This window comes from Lampetra planeri, chromosome 56, assembly GCF_965212315.1.
Source record: "Lampetra planeri chromosome 56, kcLamPlan1.2.h2, whole genome shotgun sequence".
Taxonomy (NCBI): domain Eukaryota; kingdom Metazoa; phylum Chordata; class Hyperoartia; order Petromyzontiformes; family Petromyzontidae; genus Lampetra; species Lampetra planeri.
This window is the reverse complement of record NC_136162.1, coordinates 1,890,594-1,902,052: the sequence shown is the minus strand read 5'-3', so window position 1 is coordinate 1,902,052 and position 11,459 is coordinate 1,890,594. Positions and strand designations below refer to the sequence as shown.

At 58.3% G+C, this 11,459-nt stretch overlaps 1 long non-coding RNA gene across 1 annotated transcript; it reads left to right on the top strand.

Moving 5' to 3' along the window:
* Positions 1 to 6,528: 6,528 nt before the first annotated feature.
* LOC144735675 (uncharacterized) lies at positions 6,529 to 8,388 on the top strand. Its single transcript, XR_013588671.1, has 3 exons — positions 6,529 to 6,692; positions 7,634 to 7,809; positions 7,950 to 8,388. It is a non-coding gene; the product is annotated as an uncharacterized LOC144735675 (long non-coding RNA).
* The last annotated feature ends 3,071 nt before the right edge of the window (positions 8,389 to 11,459 follow it).

Genomic DNA, 11,459 nt, shown 5'->3' with positions numbered 1-11,459 from the left:
ACCCACTCCATGCCCACCCACCCCATGCCCACCCACTCCATGCCCACCCACCCCATGCCCACCCACCCCATGCCCACCCACCCCATGCCCAACCACCCCATGCCCACCCACCCCATGCCCACCCACCCCATGCCCACCCACTCCATGCCCACCCACCCCATGCCCACCTACCCCATGCCCACCCACCCCATGCCCACCCACCCCATGCCCACCCACCCCATGCCCACCCACTCCATGCCCAGCCACCCCATGCCCACCTACCCCATGCCCACCCACCCCATGCCCAACCACCCCATGCCCACCCACTCCATGCCCACCCACCCCATGCCCAACCACCCCATGCCCACCCACCCCATGCCCACCCACCCCATGCCCACCCACTCCATGCCCACCCACTCCATGCCCACCCACCCCATGCCCACCCACCCCATGCCCACCCACTCCATGCCCACCCACTCCATGCCCACCCACCCCATGCCCACCCACCCCATGCCCACCCACCCCATGCCCACCCACTCCATGCCCAACCACCCCATGCCCACCCACCCCATGCCCACCCACCCCATGCCCACCCACTCCATGCCCACCCACCCCATGCCCACCCACCCCATGCCAACCCACCCCATGCCCACCCACTCCATGCCCACCCACCCCATGCCAACCCACCCCATGCCCACCCACTCCATGCCCACCCACCCCATGCCCACCCACTCCATGCCCACCCACCACATGCCCACCCACCCCATGCCCACCCACCCCATGCCCACCCACCCCATGCCCACCCAACCCATGCCAACCCACCCCATGCCCACCCACTCCATGCCCACCCACCCCATGCCAACCCACCCCATGCCCACCCACCCCATGCCCACACACCCCATGCCCACCCACTCCATGCCCACCCACTCCATGCCCACCCACCCCATGCCCACCCACTCCATGCCCACCCACCCACCCCATGCCCAACCACCCCATGCCTACCCACCCCATGCCCACCCACCCCATGCCCACCCACTCCATGCCCACCCACTCCATGCCCACCCACCACATGCCCACCCACCCACCCCATGCCCACCCACTCCATGCCCACCCACCCCATGCCCACCCCATGCCCACCCACCCCATGCCCACCCACTCTATGCCCACCCACCCCATGCCCACCCACCCCATGCCCACCCACCCCATGCCCACCCACCCCATGCCCAACCACCCCATGCCCACCCACTCCATGCCCACCCACCCCATGCCCAACCACCCCATGCCCACCCACCCCATGCCCACCCACCCCATGCCCACCCACTCCATGCCCAGCCACCCCATGCCCAACCACCCCATGCCCAACCACCCCATGCCCACCCACTCCATGCCCACCCACCCCATGCCCACCCACCCCATGCCCACCCACCCCATGCCCACCTACCCCATGCCCAGCCACCCCATGCCCACCCACCCCATGCCCACCCACCCCATTCCCACCCACCCCATGCCCACCCACCCCATGCCCACCCACTCCATGCCCAGCCACCCCATGCCCACCTACCCCATGCCCACCCACCCCATGCCCAACCACCCCATGCCCACCCACTCCATGCCCACCCACCCCATGCCCAACCACCCCATGCCCACCCACCCCATGCCCACCCACCCCATGCCCACCCACTCCATGCCCACCCACTCCATGCCCACCCACCCCATGCCCACCCACCCCATGCCCACCCACTCCATGCCCACCCACTCCATGCCCACCCACCCCATGCCCACCCACCCCATGCCCACCCACCCCATGCCCACCCACTCCATGCCCAACCACCCCATGCCCACCCACCCCATGCCCACCCACTCCATGCCCACCCACCCCATGCCCACCCACCCCATGCCCACCCACTCCATGCCCACCCACTCCATGCCAACCCACTCCATGCCCACCCACCCCATGCCCACCCACTCCATGCCAACCCACCCCATGCCCACCCACCCCATGCCCACCCACTCCATGCCAACCCACTCCATGCCCACCCACCCCATGCCCACCCACCCCATGCCCACCCACTCCATGCCAACCCACTCCATGCCAACCCACCCCATGCCCACCCACTCCATGCCCACCCACTCCATGCCCAACCACCCCATGCCCAGCCACCCCATGCCCAACCACCCCATGCCCACCCACCCCATGCCCACCCACTCCATGCCCACCCACCCCATGCCCACCCACCCCATGCCCACCCACCCCATGCCCACCCACTCCATGCCAACCCACCCCATGCCCACCCACTCCATGCCCAACCACCCCATGCCCACCCACTCCATGCCAACCCACCCCATGCCCACCCACTCCATGCCAACCCACCCCATGCCCACCCACCCCATGCCCACCCACTCCATGCCAACCCACCCCATGCCCACCCACTCCATGCCAACCCACCCCATGCCCAGCCACCCCATGCCCAACCACCCCATGCCCAGCCACCCCATGCCCAACCACCCCATGCCCACCCACTCCATGCCAACCCACCCCATGCCCAGCCACCCCATGCCCAACCACCCCATGCCCAGCCACCCCATGCCCACCCACCCCATGCCCACCCACTCCATGCCAACCCACCCCATGCCCACCCACTCCATGCCCAACCACCCCATGCCCAGCCACCCCATGCCCAACCACCCCATGCCCACCCACTCCATGCCCACCCACTCCATGCCCACCCACCCCATGCCCACCCACCCCATGCCCAACCACCCCATGCCCAGCCACCCCATGCCCAGTCACTCCATGCCCACCCACCCCATGCCCAACCACCCCATGCCCAACCACCCCATGCCCACCCACCCCATGCCCAACCACCCCATGCCCAACCACCCCATGCCCAACCACCCCATGCCCAACCACCCCATGCCCAGTCACTCCATGCCCACCCACCCCATGCCCAGCCACCCCATGCCCACCCACTCCATGCCCACCCACCCCATGCCCACCCACCCCATGCCCAACCACCCCATGCCCAACCACCCCATGCCCAGTCACTCCATGCCCACCCACCCCATGCCGAGCCACCCCATTCCCACCCACCCCATGCCCAGTCACTCCATGCCCAACCACCCCATGCCCAACCACCCCATTCCCACCCACCCCATGCCTACCCACCCCATGCCCAACCACCCCATGCCCAACCACCCCATGCCCACCCACCCCATGCCCAACCACCCCATGCCCAACCACCCCATGCCCAGCCACCCCATGCCCAGTCACTCCATGCCCACCCACCCCATGCCGAGCCACCCCATTCCCACCCACCCCATGCCCAGTCACCTCATGCCGAGCCACCCCATGCCCAAACAGCTTCTGTTTGACTGGTTGGAGGGGGCTAAACGGGTTCGAGACACGTGTCCAATAACCTCCTGCCAGCTCGCATGGGACACTTCAGAAAGGACAAAGTGTACCAAGCCTGGCACAAGGGCCACTGTGATGTCACCGCCACTGAGTGATGAATGGTGGCTATTGTTTTTGGAACATTGGCTAAAAACGCAGCTCTACTTGACAGAACTAAAATTAATTCAATGGTGACATCACTCTGCTCGCGCACACGCACATCCACGAAGATTTACGCACACTCCCTGCAGCATTTAATCACAACGGGAAATTAAGTTTCAAATCAACATTTACTCATCTGCGAACCTCGCCATTCCCATATCTTTCTGATATTTTTCTGACCGTGCTAATTAAACAAAAGAGAGTCGGCGAAAGAAGTGGCCATGTTATTCGTGGAAACAAGTAGCGTTCTCTAATGTCCATTATTGATGAGAGTCACATTGCTCGTGCATTGGCGCACAGTGAACGCTGACAAATAGGAGCACGCTTACCGGCGTGCGTGTGTACATTGCCTGCCAGTAGCGGGCAGCAGATGGACACGCAGCAAGATCCATCATTGTACGCCACTTGCATGTCCCCACACCTCTGTTTACCGCCTTCGCCCACCCTGGCAACCCAGCGCAGTCCACGACCCCACCACGGTGTGGGGGGGGGAGGGCGTCATCCAGCAGTGGATCGACGACAGAGGCGTACAGGCACGCGCTGCATTCCAAGAAGCGTGAAAGCTTCAATCCGATTGAACACCTGTCCACCGTCTTATTGAACTAAAGTTGGAATCCTACCGCTGCCGTCTTCGCTAGGGTAGAGCACCCAGCTCCTACCTCACCGCTGTGCCCTGTAGAGCTCAGAGTGAAGCAGCAGCAGTCAGGGCGTGGACCATCAACCCGCTCCTCCACCACCGCCGCCCGCCCGTCCGATTGTGACCTGTTGGTGTGACATCACAAATGCCAGAATTGCTGTTTTGGGATGTGACACAACACCCATAGCAGTCCACTCGGAGTTCTATGCGTTTCCCGAAGAGGCTCCCTGCACGCGGAGCGAAACGTCAGACATCGTGCCGAAGGGTGCGTGGCACAGGCGGAGGAACCCCCCTGGAGCCCCCCCCCCCCCCCCCAGGTCTCTCCGAGCCCATCCCGTCGCGCACGGGCGACGCTTCGCGGTAGAATTCCCCACGGAGATCGCCGTGCAGACGAGGGACGGGAGCCACGAACTCAGCCCGACCCGGCGAAATGTAAATTAATTGCCAGTTAAATTCCCTCTTTTCTATAATTTATAAGGTCTCCGGGCACAAGTAGCATTGCGCAAGCGTGAACCTGCGCGAATTAACCTCGTGATTGGCAGCGTGGTAACGGCGCTAATGATTGGCAGTGCAGCAATTTAATATTTAATATAGGTCATTATTACGGAGCCATTTTTGTTTACTATATCTACGTGACATTTGAATTCCCAAGTCTCGCATATTTTCGGTGTCATTGAACAAGGGGCGGTGACGCCGGTTTAATTGTCGGCGCTTCAACGCGCCCGCGACTCCGCTCGCCCCGTTTCGGAACACGGCGGTTTGATCGGCAGGTGACGTACGGGGAGCTTTCCCAACAATATGCTTCACACTTTTCAAAATCAAAGATCATCGTGGCCAAGCCGCCACCAGCACCACCGCCACCAAATCACCACCACTACCAACTAACCACCGCCTGACTCGGTTGCATTATCCTGTGCCACTGATGTTCGCCGTGGCCGGGTATCCAACTCGGCTTGTTGTTGGGTTCGCAGAGCAGTGTAGCAGCCACTGCGTCACCGCTGCCAGAACCGCACCGAGCACCTAATCAGCTGATCTAGTCACTTGCACCGGCTCGGACTTTGGCTAGTCACGTGCACTGGCTCAGACGTTGGCTCTGCTCGAGATCAGCTGCGAGTCGACGGGCTCCTTGGTCCACTCCGTCCCGCTGGGCCACTGCGCCGCGTGTCGCCGCCGCAGCTCTCCGGCGCGTCGTGGGGTCGTGCAACGTTCGGCACGACGCGCCGTTTCGCTCCACGTGCCGGGAGTTTCCACACGAATCGGCAAGAAGGGAGAACGGGAGCTGCTCAATTTAGTTCCCCAACAAGCTCCCGGCACGTGCAGCGAAACGTCGGACATCGTGCCAAACGACGTGTTTCGGTACGATCCGAAACGCTTCACAAAAGTTCGTTAAAGTTTTCCAGTTTTATCGGCGGCCTGGCGTAGGTTGCGATAGCCAGATGCAATCCGACCGTCCCACTTAAGTTGGGCAATTGCCTGAAACGTCGGCAGATAACACGTACTGGTTGTGTGGCAAGGTGAGTGATGAAGGGAGTTTGGTTGTAAATGGGCATTGCATCTCCGCAGGCTCCGCTCCTGATGACATAGAGGGCAGAGACTCATTGCTACCAACAGATAGAGATGAGATGGACAATGGCAAACCGGTTTAAAGACAGTCCGACAGATACAACGATGGACAATAACACATGCACACGTAAAAAAGCAAACATACACAGAAACTCAGAAATACACACACACTGACAGACACAGACAGATAGATACGGACACTCACACAGACACGCACACACACAGACAGACAGATACGGACACTCACACAGACACACACTCACACAGACACGCACAGACACACACTCACACACACTCGCACAGACACACACAGACACGCACAGACACACACTCACACAGACACGCACAGACACACACTCACACAGACACGCACAGACACACACTCACACAGACACACACAGACACACACTCACACAGACACACACTCACACAGACACAGACACACACTCACACAGACACACACAGACACACACTCACACAGACACACACACTCACACAGACACACACACTCACACAGACAAAGCGTGCGCACAACCGCTGCTCCACGCGGCTACCGCGAGACGATGGCCCCGTTCCCCCACCGCTCGCTCGCTCGCTCCCACTGCCCCCCTCCGCTGCCCCTTCGCCACTGCCCTCTCCGCTGCCCCCCACCCACACCCATTCTCTTGAGCGAGCAGCGCGTTAGCGTCACCATGGAGCCCGCGGAAACATCCCCAGCCGCGGCGCCCCCCGCCTCGTTCCCAGGCAGCGTGGTGCTGATTAATTGCCTCTAATTAGCAATGCAGATGCACAGGTGTTGCCTATTTAATCACTCGTTTACAACTCTCGCTCCTTCCTCGCCGCGCGCCCCATCTCCCCACCTCTTACCCGCGCCCTCCTTCTCCTCCTCGCCGTCTTGAAGCTGCTTCCGCCGCGCTCCTCTCGTTACGAAGCGCGCGCGCGGAGTTCTTCGTGTTCAAGGTGCGGGTCTGATGTGTTGTGGCTGCAGGTGGATCTTAATTGGACTTAATTATTCCTTATTACTGCCGCAACATGAGGTTTGGTTTTGTAATTTCGAATTAGCGAAATTATGTTGAGGTGGAGGGGAGGGATATATAAAGAATAATAAATCGCACGAATGAATTTCACCCAAAGTTTAAAGTTTTCGCAAAGAAACATCGCGAACAAAGAAACGACCGCGTCCCGTTCCGATGGAAGGTTCCGTGTTGGGGAGGTTTTGTTCCAAAACATTTTTTTTCCGAATTATAAATTGTTTTGAACTCTGCGAGCCGTTCGGGCGTAGATGCACGACCAATCGGTTAAATACCAAATCGTGTCCCGCACGAATCAACTTCCACGAGATTTCCGCCAAGCATCGAACCACTTGTGGAAGCTTCAATGTTTCCTATTCGGATGCAGTTGTTGTTGTTGTTGTTCCTGTTGTTGTTGGTCTCACGTGACCGCCCCCCGCCCACAGCCACTCGAGATGCAACCATGCACCCCGGAGTCAAACAATTACAACTATCCTTCAACAGAATCACGACTCTGCATCGCGATAATTTCTGGAATCGCGAGGTGAGAGTCATTGTTCCCCTATTAGACAGAGGCACTGGCCCTGTTCCCATTGACAAGTGTAAACCTCAGCTGCTTTATATAAACTCCATATTTACAATGCCATAACGTTTAGACGGTTGTACGTATACGCGTGGAAATCTGCGTAGTATTACGTTAAACTTTGTGCGTGCGATGATCGCCCGGGGTTCAAATCCAGGTTTTAGCCACTGCCTGCGATTGAACCGGGTTCTCAAGCGTGGTGAGTCGATGGTCGGTCACCAATTAGTGCACAGGAAACGTGGTATTTCTACTTAATTCGGCTTGTCAACTTTCAGAGAAATAACGATTGCAGGCAACGCTCTCTGCAGGGCACATCTCAGCATCCCAACAAGTGTGGACAAACGCCCACAGAAGAGACTGCATCTACTGGGACTGATACAAGGGGATGCAACACTGCTCAGTGTGAGAGCTCCACACGGATAGATGTACGATATTCCTCTTGTGACCGCTAAGCAGGGTTGAGCCTGGAGAGCGACACGAACGGGTAAGGCCCTTATTCACAGACTGCATGGACTGACAAAGGGCTGTAACTGATTCACATTCGTTCTTAATCCACTGGGACAGCACAACAATCCGACACAGATTCGCTCGTAGCCACCGCCTCTGCATCCGTGATGCGACCAGGGTACAGGACGGAGCAGACGCATCCCACGTGTCCGCTCGTGGCCACCGAATGGTGCGACTCGAGGCGACAGAGTCCACGGAGCGAGTGGGCGAGTCGATGAAATCACTGCTGGCGAGACGACACCGCCCTCTGGTGGTCTACACGAGGCACGGCGCGTCGCTCCTCGGCACCTGTCCAGGGACGGCGCTAGCCGGTGCTGGGTGGGCCCGAGGTGGGCCCGAGGTGGCCCCGCGTCACTGCAAGTTCCCGAGGGCCACCACGCAGCGGTAAATCACTGTCACGGTGGACCCCCTCACAGCAGCTCAACCCCCCCCCCATCCAAGAGGAACTGGAGTGTGACCTGTCCTATGGGGACCATAACAGCATTGCCAACTCAGCAACTTTGCCGTGAGACCAAGAGACCTTTGGGTTCTCCGAGCGCCAACATTTGTCAAAGGTCACCAGCGACATATCTGGTCCGAGTGGAAAATTACTGGGAGCGTGTTGATGTTTCGTATGAGCCTCTTGCTGTACTGCCCTACACTCACAGCCAGTGCAGTGGTTAGCCTATGCTGACCATTATGTATGTGGATGATCTGGCAATTGCTGTCCACTTTGTGAAGGAGTTGGAGATGCTACTGCTGAACCGAAAGCGTGCGACTCAGGGATGGGTCCTCACCATCCCCCATCAATCCTCTCTCCATGAGTGACTGGGCAGTTGTGGAGAGAGTGGATACTTTTTCGTACCTCGGCAGTGTACTTATGACCGACTCCGGTTTGGCAGCCGAGGTCTCACTCCAAATCAACCAAGTGGCATTGTCTTTTCATTAGCTGCATAACACAATGTGCAAGCTACCTGGTCTATCACTCCATACGAAGCTCTGGGTCTTCTCGGCCAGTTATACGCTCCCATTTCTATCCGTGCGAAGCGTGGAGTCCTCTAAAGCTGGGGTGGGGAACCGTTTTTCTGCCAAGGGCCATTTGGATATATATAACATCATTTGCGGGCCGTACAAAATAATCAATTTAATAATTTGCCTGTTATATTTGGTCAAACATTTAATTAACTCACCCCTAATGTGATGGCTGGAACTGCTTCTCTTTGGTGAGGCGTGTGATGTTAGCTGGTATCGATGATGTTGCTGCTCGCAACTGCTTTTCCAGGTTTTCTCCTAGATTTATTGAATTTCGAGTCCCGCCTGCGGTTGCCTTGGCAGAGCCAGACCAAATAATTTCGCGGGCCTTACACGGCCCGCGGGCCGGACGTTCCCCAACCCTGCTCTAAAGGACGTCTGCGCCGGTTTGAACCATCAACTGGATTGCCTATACGAGCCACGGTCAGTCGCCAAGCGGAAATTTCAGTTAAGGAAGTGGGAGGGCACGGAGTATCCCCTCGCTTACCGCCAGCGCACTGTTGGCCCTCGGCCAGGCGGCTTACCCGGCGATGGACCAAACCGCTCTTGACTCTCTGGCCCAGGAGAAGCTGCTGCTGATGGCAAAGGAGCTGCGGGTAGTCCTTTTGCTTCCCAGCAACAGCGACGACGACATGTCGTCTTTGCAGATAGCCAGGATCATCCAAACCGATCTGGATCTCCGCGACGAACCGACGGCGGCGGTGGCGCAGCCTCTGGTGGTGTGCGCCGGCGCGGCCGGGTGCCTGGAGGAGCTGGAGGAGCCGCGGCCGGTTGCAGCGGCGGGCGGATTGCCGCTCCCGAGCCTGCCCCGTCGCCCCGAGATGTACGGAGGTGGCACGCAGCGGACGTGCTACGAGTGCGGGCGGAGAGGACATTTGGCCCGGGACTGCTGGCGACGCAAGGGCGCTTTTTCAAGGGCGCCGGGCGACTACAACCGCAGATTTCCCCTGTTCCGAGGTCCACAGGCAGGTCGCGACACATTCAATACACGGCCGTTTCCTCCACATCACTCATCCGCGCAGCCTCACCCTGTAACCACTCATTCGTACGGGTCGCACGGCAATGTTGTATGGGGCGCGTTGGTACATCGCGTTTTGGGTGCCGCGCCGGGTTCATCGGATGTGATGGTGCTTGTTCAAGGGGTGGAGGTCATTGTCGATACAGGGGCTTCGGTGACCCTCATCTCTTCGCAAACTTTTCGCTCGTTGCCAACCTCGCCCCAGGCCTTGGAACCGGTTGATGGGCCATGTATAGCGGCAAATGGGGGTAGCCTGGGAATTTTGGGCCGCATGCTCGCAACAATTCAGATCGGAGAGGTGTGCGTGACAGGATACATTTTGGTTTTCACTGCCCTGGCTGTACCGTGCTTATTAGGCACGGATTTTTTGCAAAAAATGCCGCTCAAAATCTCCATTGAGAAAGGTTGTTTGGAATTGCCGTCTGGAAAATGTCTTAAATTTTTGAGGACTCCGTCTAAATTCACAGCAGCAAATGCCGTGGTGCAGGCTGTGGTTAGTCGCACGGTGCGCGTTCCGCCTGCCACGCAGATGCTCGTGCCGCTGCGATTGAAAAAGGGCCTGCCTTTGGAAAACCCGCTGGAGGGAATATTGCTAACACCTTCGAACGCTGTGTCACGGACACCTTCATTGGTCGGGCCTTTCACGATGGTGCCGGCAAATTGCGACCCATTCATGCAGATTGTCAATACTGGGCACGAGCCTATTGTCATTCAAGAGGGGAATACGTTAGCGCATGCGATGGCGGCGCAGAACTCGGACATGGAGGTGTGCTTGGCAGCAAGTGAGGGGGATGTACTGCCGCGGTGTGACGAAGAACCGGCCTGGTTGCGGGATTTGTACGAGCAAAACCACGATCTGACACCCGAGCAGCGGTCGCGTCTCCACAAACTGCTTTTGGAATTCAGGGATGTTTTCAGTTCGGGGAAATATGATGTTAGTCGTACATCCCTGTTGCGGCATCACATAGAGACTAGGGATGCGCCCCCGATTCGCCTAAATTCCCATCGCATGAGTCCGCTGGAAAAGGATTGTATTCGGCAAACTGTGGATGAAATGTTAGAACAAAAGATCGTTTCTCCTTCCTCCAGCCCGTGGGGGGCTCCCATCGTACTGGTTAAAAAACGTGACGGGTTCCTGCGATTTTGCGTCGATTATCGCAAACTCAATAAGATTTCGGTTGCGGATGCGTACCGGCTTCCACGCATTGATGACTCATTGGACGCCCTGTCCGGCGCGAAATTTTTCTCGACCCTCGACCTCTTGTCGGGCTTTTGGCAATTGCCCCTGGACGAAGAGTCTAAGCCGAAAACTGTCTTCCGAACACCGCAGGGATTGTTTCATTTCAACGTAGTCCCGATGGGGCTACACTCCACGCCGGCCACCTTCCAACGGTTAATGGAACTGATATTGTCTGGATTGCAGTGGGAATCGTGTTTGATATATCTTGATGACGCCATTGTTTTCAGTAAAGATTTTGACGGGCATTTGCAGCGATTGCGTGCGGTGTTTAGCCGGGTACGGGACTCCAACTTGAAATTTAAGCCCCAAAAGTGCCATTTTCTAAGGACGTCTGTTAAATATTTGGGTCACGTTGTTA